The 13,686-nt window shown below is 38.6% G+C and overlaps 1 long non-coding RNA gene across 1 annotated transcript; it reads left to right on the forward strand.

The window, feature by feature from the left end:
• The first annotated feature begins 455 nt into the window (after nucleotides 1-455).
• LOC134069230 (uncharacterized) lies at nucleotides 456-2,309 on the forward strand. The gene is made up of 3 exons (XR_009936792.1): nucleotides 456-590; nucleotides 1,564-1,611; nucleotides 2,178-2,309. It is a non-coding gene; the product is annotated as an uncharacterized LOC134069230 (long non-coding RNA).
• The last annotated feature ends 11,377 nt before the right edge of the window (nucleotides 2,310-13,686 follow it).

The following is a 13,686-nucleotide window of genomic DNA, read 5'->3' on the forward strand; positions in this document are numbered from 1 at the left end:
TGAGGCAAGTGGCCCTCCAGAACCACAGCGCCCCCTACAGTTCACTCATTATCAAGCACAAATAGACCCCAGGTTGTTTTATGTCCCTAATGCCCCTTTAATTATACTCTACGTTGTGTTTAGTCTAAAAGAAATGAGATGTCACTTGGCATGGAGACTGAACTGGTCTTATTGAATGTGCACATAGAGAAAGAGAAAGAGACAAACATCTAGTTGTGCACAAATCCACATACAGAAATGGAAGCGTAAGCGTCAAGTTCTGTCAGGAAGACTCAATTCTCATTCATTACTTTCGTCCAATCACCAGTCTGCATCAGTCTTTAAAATGACACGTCTTTGCACCTGCTTTCCGCTTTCAGGTGCCGATTTTTCGATGCCCCACCATCCCTCCCTAACCACCACCAGTTTGGCCTTGTCCAGAGCGGTAGATATAACAGAGTGGCGACACTCCCATAGACCTCCATAGGAAACAATGGCGGACGTTTTTTCAGGCTACTTCCGCGTTATGGAGAGCTCAACAGTTCTTAACAGTGACATTCGCGGAGTTTGCCTCATTCACTTCCATTGGAGTCTGCCTAACTTTGTCAGCGGTAAGTAAACGAAAGCACGACCTTTTTTGAAATTGTTATATATTTCCTATATCAACTGTACCAGTATGTACTCGTAGTGTTATTCGAGTTGTTTTTGCTGCTCGTTTAACTGTTATTTTTGTATCTTAGTTATGACCGAAATTTCAGAGCATAACGTTACGTTAGCCTACCAAGCTAACCTTAGACGTGGAGGGAGGCTAGCTTAAATGTAATGTTCCTATGTCAATAAGGAATGTCAGACATATCACAGATGGTTACGCTACTGTAGTAGAGCAAGGTTAGATAATATATGGGGTTATCAAGGAGTTTGTATGACATTTATAATCCTATTTGCTGAACCTGATGGCGTTAGCTAATGTTAGCCAGTCAGCTCACGCACATTCGAAATGCAATGAAGGGGGAACAGTAACGTGATCTTAATGCATGCAATGGCATCAGATGTGCTCGTTATCAACGAGTTTGTGATTAAGTTGTTCTTCAGATGAACAGTGGAACTAATTAATGGGATGACATTTCATTTAGACCTGATCTAGCTTGTTAGCTTGCTAGATGGAATGTTTCATGGCACTATGAAGTGAACCTGAAGCTAAACTTGTGATCAGAGAGCATGATATGAACTCGGGTACATCTCTTCACAACAGAAATTTCAATTCTGATCTTCAGGCCAGGGGAGCTGTAGAAGCAAAAACTGTACTATACTCTCCTGCCGTGTGTCACTTGCCTAACTGTCCAGTCCACTCCTGCCCCTAGTGCCACTACTGTTCCAACTCGGGAGTCGGGACAGTGGCACGAGACTAGAGCTTTGGATAGGGGCGTGTGAACAGTGCAGTACTTATTTTTGTCTCAACTGCTGTTGGATGTCAGGTTGCAGTCAATATTATTCTACATTGAATGTACATTTCTGAGGTCTATATCACCACAGCAGGTCGATGTTTTTGATGGAATAATTTTGATTGCAATGACTATCTTGCAGATGCTGAAAGTGATGTGACAAGACATTGTCTTCAATTAAGTGGTCCTTGTAAGTAGGCTATAATAATTTTCTTTTCTTTTTTTTTTACCTTGTATGGATAACTGAAAAGTGTAGGTTAATGATGCTCTAAGGGTAGAATTAGGTCCATCCATAGAATAAGAACAATGTTTGCAATGATGTAGCCTAGTCTAGTTAGCTGTAGTGGGTATACTGTAATCAATCCCAGTTGTTGTCTGTACAGCATGCTGGCATTCCTCACAAAGTCAGTTACTGATTACCCTCAGTATTGTTCTTATTAGGCCTACAATAAGAAAAGTCTCCTTGTGTTGATGAATGCAATGGCTAAAGTGCAGTGATTTCTTATAGCCTGTCAGCTTTTTATTCTCAAAATAGCCATGAACGATATTGTTGGGAATCATTGGTGTTATAAAAGTTATAAGGTGTGGCACCCCCAACCAACCTTGAAGGGGTCAGCCGTGTATGTAAAACTCTTGCTGGCCTTTTGCTTTTGTTTATGCTAATACCTTGATGTGGCATCTGTGAATGTATTGTACCAAGTATACACTGACTTTTACCTGCTCTCTCCATTTTCCACTGTGCCTGTTCTTGCCTAGGACCAAGGATGCAGAGGACAAGACGGGTGTGTAGTATTGACTGAAATTATCAGAGAAGGTCATTTTTTATGGTTTAGGTCCAAACGAAGGGACCCTTCCAACCTCAGCATCTCCAACACCTCCTGTCACACCTCCAGTGCTACATCTTCCTCAGTTAACCTTCTTGTACTGTAGGTGTGCATGTCCAGCATCCTTTGCACATTAATGTCTTTAGTTGTACACACGGTACGGTTGTTCAGATTTGGGAATCTGAAATGTTTTTCAGAATGTCTTTGAAAATATAAATGGGTGTTAACCCTCCTTTTTATATTGCAGTCTCACCATATCTCCCTTAAGCCTTTTCTGTGTGTATTCCTGTTCTTGATGTTGTTAAAACATAGCCTACTTGTTCCACACATTGAAAATGTAATAAACAAATGTATTGAAAACTCAAAATGTATCAGTCATCCTTTTTATGCTGTTCTAAGTGCTTTCTTGAAACAGATGATTGCGTATTGAGTTACAATGTTATCGAAACAGTGGGTGTCCTGAACGAACTGTTGAACAAACTTAACTTTAACATACACACTTTTAACATTTTGGCTGTTATTTATCGTTCTTTGTTAATGTATTTTCATATGTTTATGGCTTAATCTGAAAATATTACTAAGGCTGTGTGGTGGCCATATTTAGGCTATTCCTTAAAATAAACAAATTAACTGATTGACTGCATTGATCTAACTTTTAACGTATAACCTGTTACTGGTTGCCATATATTATAGATGTTCATGGCTTAGCCTACTCCTAAAATTGTGAAGGCTGTGGGTGTGTAGGCCTATATAGTTAGGGTGGCCACCTTCATCTCATCAAAATAACTGGAGAGGATCACTGAACATCTCAAATACCCACGGTAACATTGGATACAAAATACATACATTTCAACAATGTAAGTTTATTATGCATGACGACAAACAGGCAAATCACGGAACCAGGAATGGAGCTGATGCCGAGAGGTAGGCTAAATGGCAGTGTCAGCTATCACAGAATAGACTATTTCAGAACGATGTTTGCAGAGCAAACTTGCGATATGTCATGAGCACTAATGTAAACATGCTAACCAACGTTATAGCACTTCAAATTGAACTCGTGTTTGGAATGTTTCGATGTTACTCGTGATCATTGCTGTCTATCCCATAGAAATAACATGGCAGCGCCAGGGCTGGTTAGAACTGTTGTAGCGTACATGAACCACGTGACGGCGCGGCGGCGACTTCAAAGAGTGTCGCAACTCTCTCTATCTATGGCTCTGGCCTTGTCCAGTGTCCAGGGGGAAGGCTCCGCCCCCCTGCCGTCATTCCGGCAGGATCTGCAAGGGTCTGCACACACAGCGACCTGGACTGAGGACGGGGCCTATGCCAAAGACTCTCATTGCTGCTTGTGTCATTTGTAAATCCTTTGATGGATTAAAATATATGTTAACTTTCATCACGTCTGTCCCAGAGTCTTTCTGATAGAAGTGAATTTCATTTAGCATATGTGCACCTCACCCCATCTCAACTGACCTCTCTTCCCACCAAAATCAGAGCAACACAAATTCTGGATGGAACAAAAAACCATGCATGTTAGCAATATGGCTTGTATAGCACGTCCTCCCTAGCAGTCTGTATGGCCTTTCAGTTTCATGCAATTCACCACTTCCTCTGTTTTGTGTTTGCAAGTGTACAGTACGTGTCAACATGCCTGTGGCTTTGTGGTTCCACATGATGCTGAGCTACTTTCATTTCAACATTTTTGAATGAAACCAATATGTCTTACCCAAGCGCATCATGCACTTGCTTTTCACCAACTATCAATCTTTATCAAAATCATATGCTATCATTATTTGGTTATCTGTATATGTGCATATACGTATGTGGGTGGTTGACATGACATGGCCTTTTTTTGGTCTAGAGTGTCAAACTGAAGTAAAGACATTTTTAATCTGCAAATAAATGTGGTCATATTGTTCAGAAAAACCTGTTTTATATGAACATATGGACCATTCATGACAGTCATATTCCTATTTCTCAAAATTTTCAGCCAAACCAGGAAAAGCTCATATGGCGTGACTGTCCTGATCCCATTTCATAAAGTTTGATTTTGAATTAAAAGAAAAATAAGATTAATATATTTTCCCATTACTTAAATACAATGAATACCAAATATGTCTACTTGTAGTCTGTAGTGTTTAAAGTCCAGGCATAATATTTTTGAACAAGCCATAAACAAAAACATTTTGTCCCAAAAATCAATATCATATTGTGTGACCCTAAATTATGTTTTTTTAAATGTGCAATTGTGTGGAGACTGTTAGGGATAGGGGGTCCTTCTTCATTCAGGAAGTATAATAACTTCTCAGAAGGACATTGAAAGTTTATCTGGTGAGTTATCGCTCATATTTCTTTCAATAAATCAAGTATTTACAGCACGCCTATCAAAAGTTCCACTTTTCACTGTCTTTTGGTGTGACCCATTTTTCAGGAAAATTTCATTTCAAGTAAATCGTTTTTTGGTCAAAATTACCTTTAAATCTATATGTTACCAGGTTACAGTGAGCATATGATTTTTGGTCCTAGCAAGTAGCCACAAGACTCATTGTTCTGCTAAGTGCATGAACCCTCATATGGAGTGACCCCATATCATATGGTGTGATGGGGTTTTGCTGTCACACCATATGATTTTATTTGTGATTTATTCACACTATATGATATAATCTGTATTTTCCTACATAAATAATCTTTTTCAAACATATGTATAACTAATTGCTTAGTGTTATACATATTTTAACATTTAACATTTTGTAAACATGCATTATTTAATATGTGGCACCTTGAGTTTTCAACGGTGATCCTTTATGTGATATATTTGTCTTAAATTATGATTTATTGTTTGTGAAATGCATAATTTCACATTTTTGCGTTAACAGATTGTTATTTGGTGTGATTTATCATATGGTGTGACACCATATCATTTGGTGTGACATCAAGAAACTACAAGAAATTATGAAAATAAAAAGGCTTTGGAAGTCCAAATCATACAAATCTGAATGGATCATATAGGAAATAGGGTCAGCAAACGTTGTAGGCATTTTATTTCTTTTGTATCAAGAAATGTCCAAATTATTATGAAGTGTATTGAAAGATTAGGGACAAATGCCTTACTTTGTGTATTGATGAATAAATATACTGTAAAATATAATACATTTCCACAAGGGAATGCTAGATCTTGATGAAGTAAAGATAGAAGATGATACACTGTATGTACTATATGATACACTGACTCACATAAAAAAAGATATACCTCATCATAGTTTTACACACAATAACTTTCATGTCACACCATATGACAATTTTAGTGACTAACACAAGACATTAGTGAATAAATATGAATTCCATTACAAATTCTAAAAGATAATACATATTTTGGGAATGGGAGAGTCTGTACAACAGAACTAAGTGATTTCCATGCATATGATGTGACTTTTTTTCCAAAAACTTTATTTCGGCTTAAAACGTCAACATATGTAAATAATGTTGTATCTATAATCCAAGGGTGTTCTGGTGCACTACAGCTTGAATGTCAAACCATTTCTATGTAGCTGTGGGTAAAAGCACCAGCCAACTGTATACATTTTACTGAACATCAGCCAACTTTTACACACCTCTTAAACTAGGGCTATTGTCACAGATGGCTCAAAACTGGCCAACTGTTGACCATTGGCCTCTGGTGTGACAGTCTGTAGCCTGCAAACATTTAGGTTATTCCTTCTTATTTCTAGATGCAGAAATACTCTGCAATACTCTGTCTCCAACTATTTTGCTCTCTAACACGTACCCGTTACTACAGTGCTTTTAAAACATATTGCTACTGAATTTTGATTTTCAGTAACTGGGGTGTCTGCATGGTTTTACGTACTGGATTAAATTGATACCGCATTCAATTGGTTTTGTCTTTTTATGAACAAAGTGTACTTAATTAAGAATCCACTGCAACCTTTCTCTGGTAAACTGAAATAAACATCCACAGCAACTTGAGTCTGCTTCAGAAACCGTCAGACCACAGCAACTTGAGTCTGCTTCAGAAAGTAATTACCTTACCACCAAGCTACTGAAAAATGTAGTTAAGCTAGTAACTTTGCAACAAGAAGTGAAGCTACTGCCCATCACTGCCAGTAATATTGTTCAAAACAGTACTAAACCTTGTCAATAGCTTGTTCTGTGTCCCTACACAGAAAAATGAAGTAGTCAGCGAAACCCAGAGTTTTTTAAAGAAGACTGTTAGGAACACTGACCAACTGTTTCCCACCAGCTCCTCCAACCCATTAGCGCAAGGATTCGTTATACTGTACACATGTGGTCAATCAATTTGTGCAGCACGACATGTGTGACTTTTGTGCAAAAAAGGCAAGAAAATGTTAATGTTTGCAATATAACGATATTGAAAAAACGGTCATATAAAGAATAGGATCTTCAATAAGGCCAAAGATTGAGTGCAACATGAAACGGTGATCGTTTTAATTTTAGAATCCTTATCAATGGCAAAATATTACATTAATGAGTGCCGCTGTGTGCCTTGGCCTAGGCCTACTCACATTTATACTACAAAAATGACCCAATTTTCATACACATTCATCTTTCCAGCGGTAAAATGCTCCTCATGTGGGGTACACCAAAGGGGTCCCTACTAAGCTTAAATTGAGTTATGCCCCTCAGGGTGTAATCTGAAAAATGATAACGATGGGCAGCGGGTAGGTCAGAGTAACTGTTCTTATGAGGTTAAGGTTGGGCAAACCGAGGTTTCCATTGTGCAGTCAGGTCAAGAGGTCACTATTCCCCTTCCCCTGATGCCGCTTGTTCCAGGGGGGATACCAGGAAGCACGGGTGTCACTGATGTAATGGCCCCTGTAAATGGTTCCATGTTTGTGTTTGGACAGAATGCCTATCTTCCCCCTAATTGTTAAGGTTCATGTTATTTAGCTTATGTTGTTCCAGCTCTAAGGACTGTGGAGAGAGGACACTTGGTGGGTGAGTCTATACACCTGAGAGCTAGGTGTGATGTTTTCTGGCACTGCAGCATTGCTGCAACACCTACACAGAGATTCTTTGCTGCCCTAATTCCATCCTATGGCCTAACTGTGGTACTTGATGAGGTTAGAACTATTGTACACTCTATTGACATAATAGCAAATGACACTGCAGGCAAGCTTTCAGATATTAACCAAGAACTATATGTGTTGAGGCAAGTGGCCCTCCAGAACCACAGCGCCCCCTACAGTTCACTCATTATCAAGCACAAATAGACCCCAGGTTGTTTTATGTCCCTAATGCCCCTTTAATTATACTCTACGTTGTGTTTAGTCTAAAAGAAATGAGATGTCACTTGGCATGGAGACTGAACTGGTCTTATTGAATGTGCACATAGAGAAAGAGAAAGAGACAAACATCTAGTTGTGCACAAATCCACATACAGAAATGGAAGCGTAAGCGTCAAGTTCTGTCAGGAAGACTCAATTCTCATTCATTACTTTCGTCCAATCACCAGTCTGCATCAGTCTTTAAAATGACACGTCTTTGCACCTGCTTTCCGCTTTCAGGTGCCGATTTTTCGATGCCCCACCATCCCTCCCTAACCACCACCAGTTTGGCCTTGTCCAGTGTCCAGGGGGAAGGCTCCGCCCCCCTGCCGTCATTCCGGCAGGATCTGCAAGGGTCTGCACACACAGCGACCTGGACTGAGGACGGGGCCTATGCCAAAGACTCTCATTGCTGCTTGTGTCATTTGTAAATCCTTTGATGGATTAAAATATATGTTAACTTTCATCACGTCTGTCCCAGAGTCTTTCTGATAGAAGTGAATTTCATTTAGCATATGTGCACCTCACCCCATCTCAACTGACCTCTCTTCCCACCAAAATCAGAGCAACACAAATTCTGGATGGAACACAAAACCATGCATGTTAGCATTATGACTTGTATAGCACGTCCTCCCTAGCAGTCTGTATGGCCTTTCAGTTTCATGCAATTCACCACTTCCTCTGTTTTGTGTTTGCAAGTGTACAGTACGTGTCAACATGCCTGTGGCTTTGTGGTTCCACATGATGCTGAGCTACTTTCATTTCAACATTTTTGAATGAAACCAATATGTCTTACCCAAGCGCATCATGCACTTGCTTTTCACCAACTATCAATCTTTATCAAAATCATATGCTATCATTATTTGGTTATCTGTATATGTGCATATACGTATGTGGGTGGTTGACATGACATGGCCTTTTTTTGGTCTAGGGCGTCAAACTGAAGTAAAGACATTTCTAATCTGCAAATAAATGTGGTCATATTGTTCAGAAAAACCTGTTTTATATGAACATAATGGACCATTCATGACAGTCATATTCCTATTTCTCAAAATTTTCAGCCAAACCAGGAAAAGCTCATATGGCGTGACTGTCCTGATCCCATTTCATAAAGTTTGATTTTGAATTAAAAAAAAAAAATAAGATTAATATATTTTCCCATTACTTAAATACAATGAATACCAAATATGTCTACTTGTAGTCTGTAGTGTTTAAAGTCCAGGCATAATATTTTTGAACAAGCCATAAACAAAAACATTTTGTCCCAAAAATCAATATCATATTGTGTGACCCTAAATTATGTTTTTTTAAATGTGCAATTGTGTGGAGACTGTTAGGGATAGGGGGTCCTTCTTCATTCAGGAAGTATAATAACTTCTCAGAAGGACATTGAAAGTTTATCTGGTGAGTTATCGCTCATATTTCTTTCAATAAATCAAGTATTTACAGCACGCCTATCAAAAGTTCCACTTTTCACTGTCTTTTGGTGTGACCCATTTTTCAGGAAAATTTCAAAAGTAAATCGTTTTTTGGTCAAAATTACCTTTAAATCTATATGTTACCAGGTTACAGTGAGCATATGATTTTGGTCCTAGCAAGTAGCCACAAGACTCATTGTTCTGCTAAGTGCATGAACCCTCATATGGAGTGACCCCATATCATATGGTGTGATGGGGTTTTGCTGTCACACCATATGATTTTATTTGTGATTTATTCACACTATATGATATAATCTGTATTTTCCTACATAAATAATCTTTTTCAAACATATGTATAACTAATTGCTTAGTGTTATACATATTTTAACATTTAACATTTTGTAAACATGTATTATTTAATATGTGGCACCTTGAGTTTTCAACGGTGATCCTTTATGTGATATATTTGTCTTAAATTATGATTTATTGTTTGTGAAATGCATAATTTCACATTTTTGCGTTAACAGATTGTTATTTGGTGTGATTTATCATATGGTGTGACACCATATCATTTGGTGTGACATCAAGAAACTACAAGAAATTATGAAAATAAAAAGGCTTTGGAAGTCCAAATCATACAAATCTGAATGGATCATATAGGAAATAGGGTCAGCAAACATTGTAGGCATTTTATTTCTTTTGTATCAAGAAATGTCCAAATTATTATGAAGTGTATTGAAAGATTAGGGACAAATGCCTTACTTTGTGTATTGATGAATAAATATACTGTAAAATATAATACATTTCCACAAGGGAATGCTAGATCTTGATGAAGTAAAGATAGAAGATGATACACTGTATGTACTATATGATACACTGACTCACATAAAAAAAGATATACCTCATCATAGTTTTACACACAATAACTTTCATGTCACACCATATGACAATTTTAGTGACTAACACAAGACATTAGTGAATAAATATGAACTCCATTACAAATTCTAAAAGATAATACATATTTTGGGAATGGGAGAGTCTGTACAACAGAACTAAGTGATTTCCATGCATATGATGTGACTTTTTTTCCAAAAACTTTTTTTCGGCTTAAAACGTCAACATATTTAAATAATGTTGTATCTATAATCCAAGGGTGTTCTGGTGCACTACAGCTTGAATGTCAAACCATTTCTATGTAGCTGTGGGTAAAAGCACCAGCCAACTGTATACATTTTACTGAACATCAGCCAACTTTTACACACCTCTTAAACTAGGGCTATTGTCACAGATGGCTCAAAACTGGCCAACTGTTGACCATTGGCCTCTGGTGTGACAGTCTGTAGCCTGCAAACATTTAGGTTATTCCTTCTTATTTCTAGATGCAGAAATACTCTGCAATACTCTGTCTCCAACTATTTTGCTCTCTAACACGTACCCGTTACTACAGTGCTTTTAAAACATATTGCTACTGAATTTTGATTTTCAGTAACTGGGGTGTCTGCATGGTTTTACGTACTGGATTAAATTGATACCGCATTGAATTGGTTTTGTCTTTTTATGAACAAAGTGTACTTAATTAAGAATCCACTGCAACCTTTCTCTGGTAAACTGAAATAAACATCCACAGCAACTTGAGTCTGCTTCAGAAACCGTCAGACCACAGCAACTTGAGTCTGCTTCAGAAAGTAATGACCTTACCACCAAGCTACTGAGAAATGTAGTTAAGCTAGTAACTTTGCAACAAGAAGTGAAGCTACTGCCCATCACTGCCAGTAATATTGTTCAAAACAGTACTAAACCTCGTCAGTAGCTTGTTCTGTGTCCCTACACAGAAAAATGAAGTAGTCAGCGAACCCAGAGTTTATTAAAGAAGACTGTTAGGAACACTGACCAACTGTTCCCCACCAGCTCCTCCAACCCATTAGCGCAAGGATTCGTTATACTGTACACATGTGGTCAATCAATTTGTGCAGCACGACATGTGTGACTTTTGTGCAAAAAAGGCAAGAAAATGTTAATTTTTGCAAAATAACGATATTGAAAAAACGGTCATATAAAGAATAGGATCTTCAATACGGCCAAAAGATTGAGTGCAACATGAAACGGTGATCGTTTTAATTTTAGAATCCTTATCAATGGCAAAATATTACATTAATGAGTGCCGCTGTGTGCCTGTAGCCTAGGCCTACTCACATTTATACTACAAAAATGACCCAATTTTCATACACATTCATCTTTCCAGCGGTGAAATGCTCCTCATGTGAGGTACACCAAAGGGGTCCCTACTAAGCTTAAATTGAGTTATGCCCCTCAGGGTGTAATCTGAAAAATGATAACGATGGGCAGCGGGTAGGTCAGAGTAACTGTTCTTATGAGGTTAAGGTTGGGCAAATCGAGGTTTCCATTGTGCAGTCAGGTCAAGAGGTCACTATTCCCCTTCCCCTGATGCCGCTTGTTCCAGGGGGGATACCAGGAAGCACGGGTGTCACTGATGTAATGGCCCCTGTAAATGGTTCCATGTTTGTGTGTAGACAGAATGCCTATCTTCCCCCTAATTGTTAAGGTTCATGTTATTTAGCTTATGTTGTTCCAGCTCTAAGGACTGTGGAGAGAGGACACTTGGTGGGTGAGTCTATACACCTGAGAGCTAGGTGTGATGTTTTCTGGCACTGCAGCATTGCTGCAACACCTACACAGAGATTCTTTGCAGCCCTAATTCCATCCTATGGCCTAACTGTGGTACTTGATGAGGTTAGAACTATTGTACACTCTATTGACATACTAGCAAATGACACTGCAGGCAAGCTTTCAGATATTAACCAAGAACTATATGTGTTGAGGCAAGTGGCCCTCCAGAACCACAGCGCCCCCTACAGTTCACTCATTATCAAGCACAAATAGACCCCAGGTTGTTTTATGTCCCTAATGCCCCTTTAATTATACTCTACGTTGTGTTTAGTCTAAAAGAAATGAGATGTCACTTGGCATGGAGACTGAACTGGTCTTATTGAATGTGCACATAGAGAAAGAGAAAGAGACAAACATCTAGTTGTGCACAAATCAACATACAGAAGTGAATTTCATTTAGCATATGTGCACCTCACCCCATCTCAACTGACCTCTCTTCCCACCAAAATCAGAGCAACACAAATTCTGGATGGAACACAAAACCATGCATGTTAGCAATATGGCTTGTATAGCACGTCCTCCCTAGCAGTCTGTATGGCCTTTCAGTTTCATGCAATTCACCACTTCCTCTGTTTTGTGTTTGCAAGTGTACAGTACGTGTCAACATGCCTGTGGCTTTGTGGTTCCACATGATGCTGAGCTACTTTCATTTCAACATTTTTGAATGAAACCAATATGTCTTACCCAAGCGCATCATGCACTTGCTTTTCACCAACTATCAATCTTTATCAAAATCATATGCTATCATTATTTGGTTATCTGTATATGTGCATATACGTATGTGGGTGGTTGACATGACATGGCCTTTTTTTGGTCTAGAGTGTCAAACTGAAGTAAAGACATTTCTAATCTGCAAATAAATGTGGTCATATTGTTCAGAAAAACCTGTTTTATATGAACATATGGACCATTCATGACAGTCATATTCCTATTTCTCAACATTTTCAGCCAAACCAGGAAAAGCTCATATGGCGTGACTCTCCTGATCCCATTTCATAAAGTTTGATTTTGAATTAAAAAAAAAATAAGATTAATATATTTTCCCATTACTTAAATACAATGAATACCAAATATGTCTACTTGTAGTCTGTAGTGTTTAAAGTCCAGGCATAATATTTTTGAACAAGCCATAAACAAAAAAAAATTGTCCCAAAAATCAATATCATATTGTGTGACCCTAAATTATGTTTTTTTAAATGTGCAATTGTGTGGAGACTGTTAGGGATAGGGGGTCCTTCTTCATTCAGGAAGTATAATAACTTCTCAGAAGGACATTGAAAGTTTATCTGGTGAGTTATCGCTCATATTTCTTTCAATAAATCAAGTATTTACAGCACGCCTATCAAAAGTTCCACTTTTCACTGTCTTTTGGTGTGACCCATTTTTCAGGAAAATTTCAAAAGTAAATCGTTTTTTGGTCAAAATTACCTTTAAATCTATATGTTACCAGGTTACAGTGAGCATATGATTTTGGTCCTAGCAAGTAGCCACAAGACTCATTGTTCTGCTAAGTGCATGAACCCTCATATGGAGTGACCCCATATCATATGTTGTGATGGGGTTTTGCTGTCACACCATATGATTTTATTTGTGATTTATTCACACTATATGATATAATCTGTATTTTCCTACATAAATCTGCCAAGGGAGATAACAGCGATTCTGCTGGTCGCTGTTTATATACCCCCAACTAACAACAACAGTGATAGGAAGGCGGCGCTGAACGAACTGTATCAGGCCATCAGCGAACAACAGACAGCACACCCAGATGGTTTCGTCATCCTCGCTGGAGATTTCAACCACGCGAACCTGAAGTCTGTTCTGCCGAAATTTCATCAGCATGTACACTTCCCAACAAGAGGAGATAACACCTTGGACGTTGTTTACACCTCTCACAAAGGTGCATACAAAGCCACCCCCCTCCCCCACATCGGCCTCTCTGACCACATCACTGTTATGCTAATGCCAGCATACAGACAGAGAGTCAAAGTCACCAAAGCAGTTCCAAAGCAGGTGAGAGTGTGGTGTGAAG

Source organism: Sardina pilchardus, chromosome 21, assembly GCF_963854185.1.
Source record: "Sardina pilchardus chromosome 21, fSarPil1.1, whole genome shotgun sequence".
Classification (NCBI taxonomy): Eukaryota; Metazoa; Chordata; class Actinopteri; order Clupeiformes; family Clupeidae; genus Sardina; species Sardina pilchardus.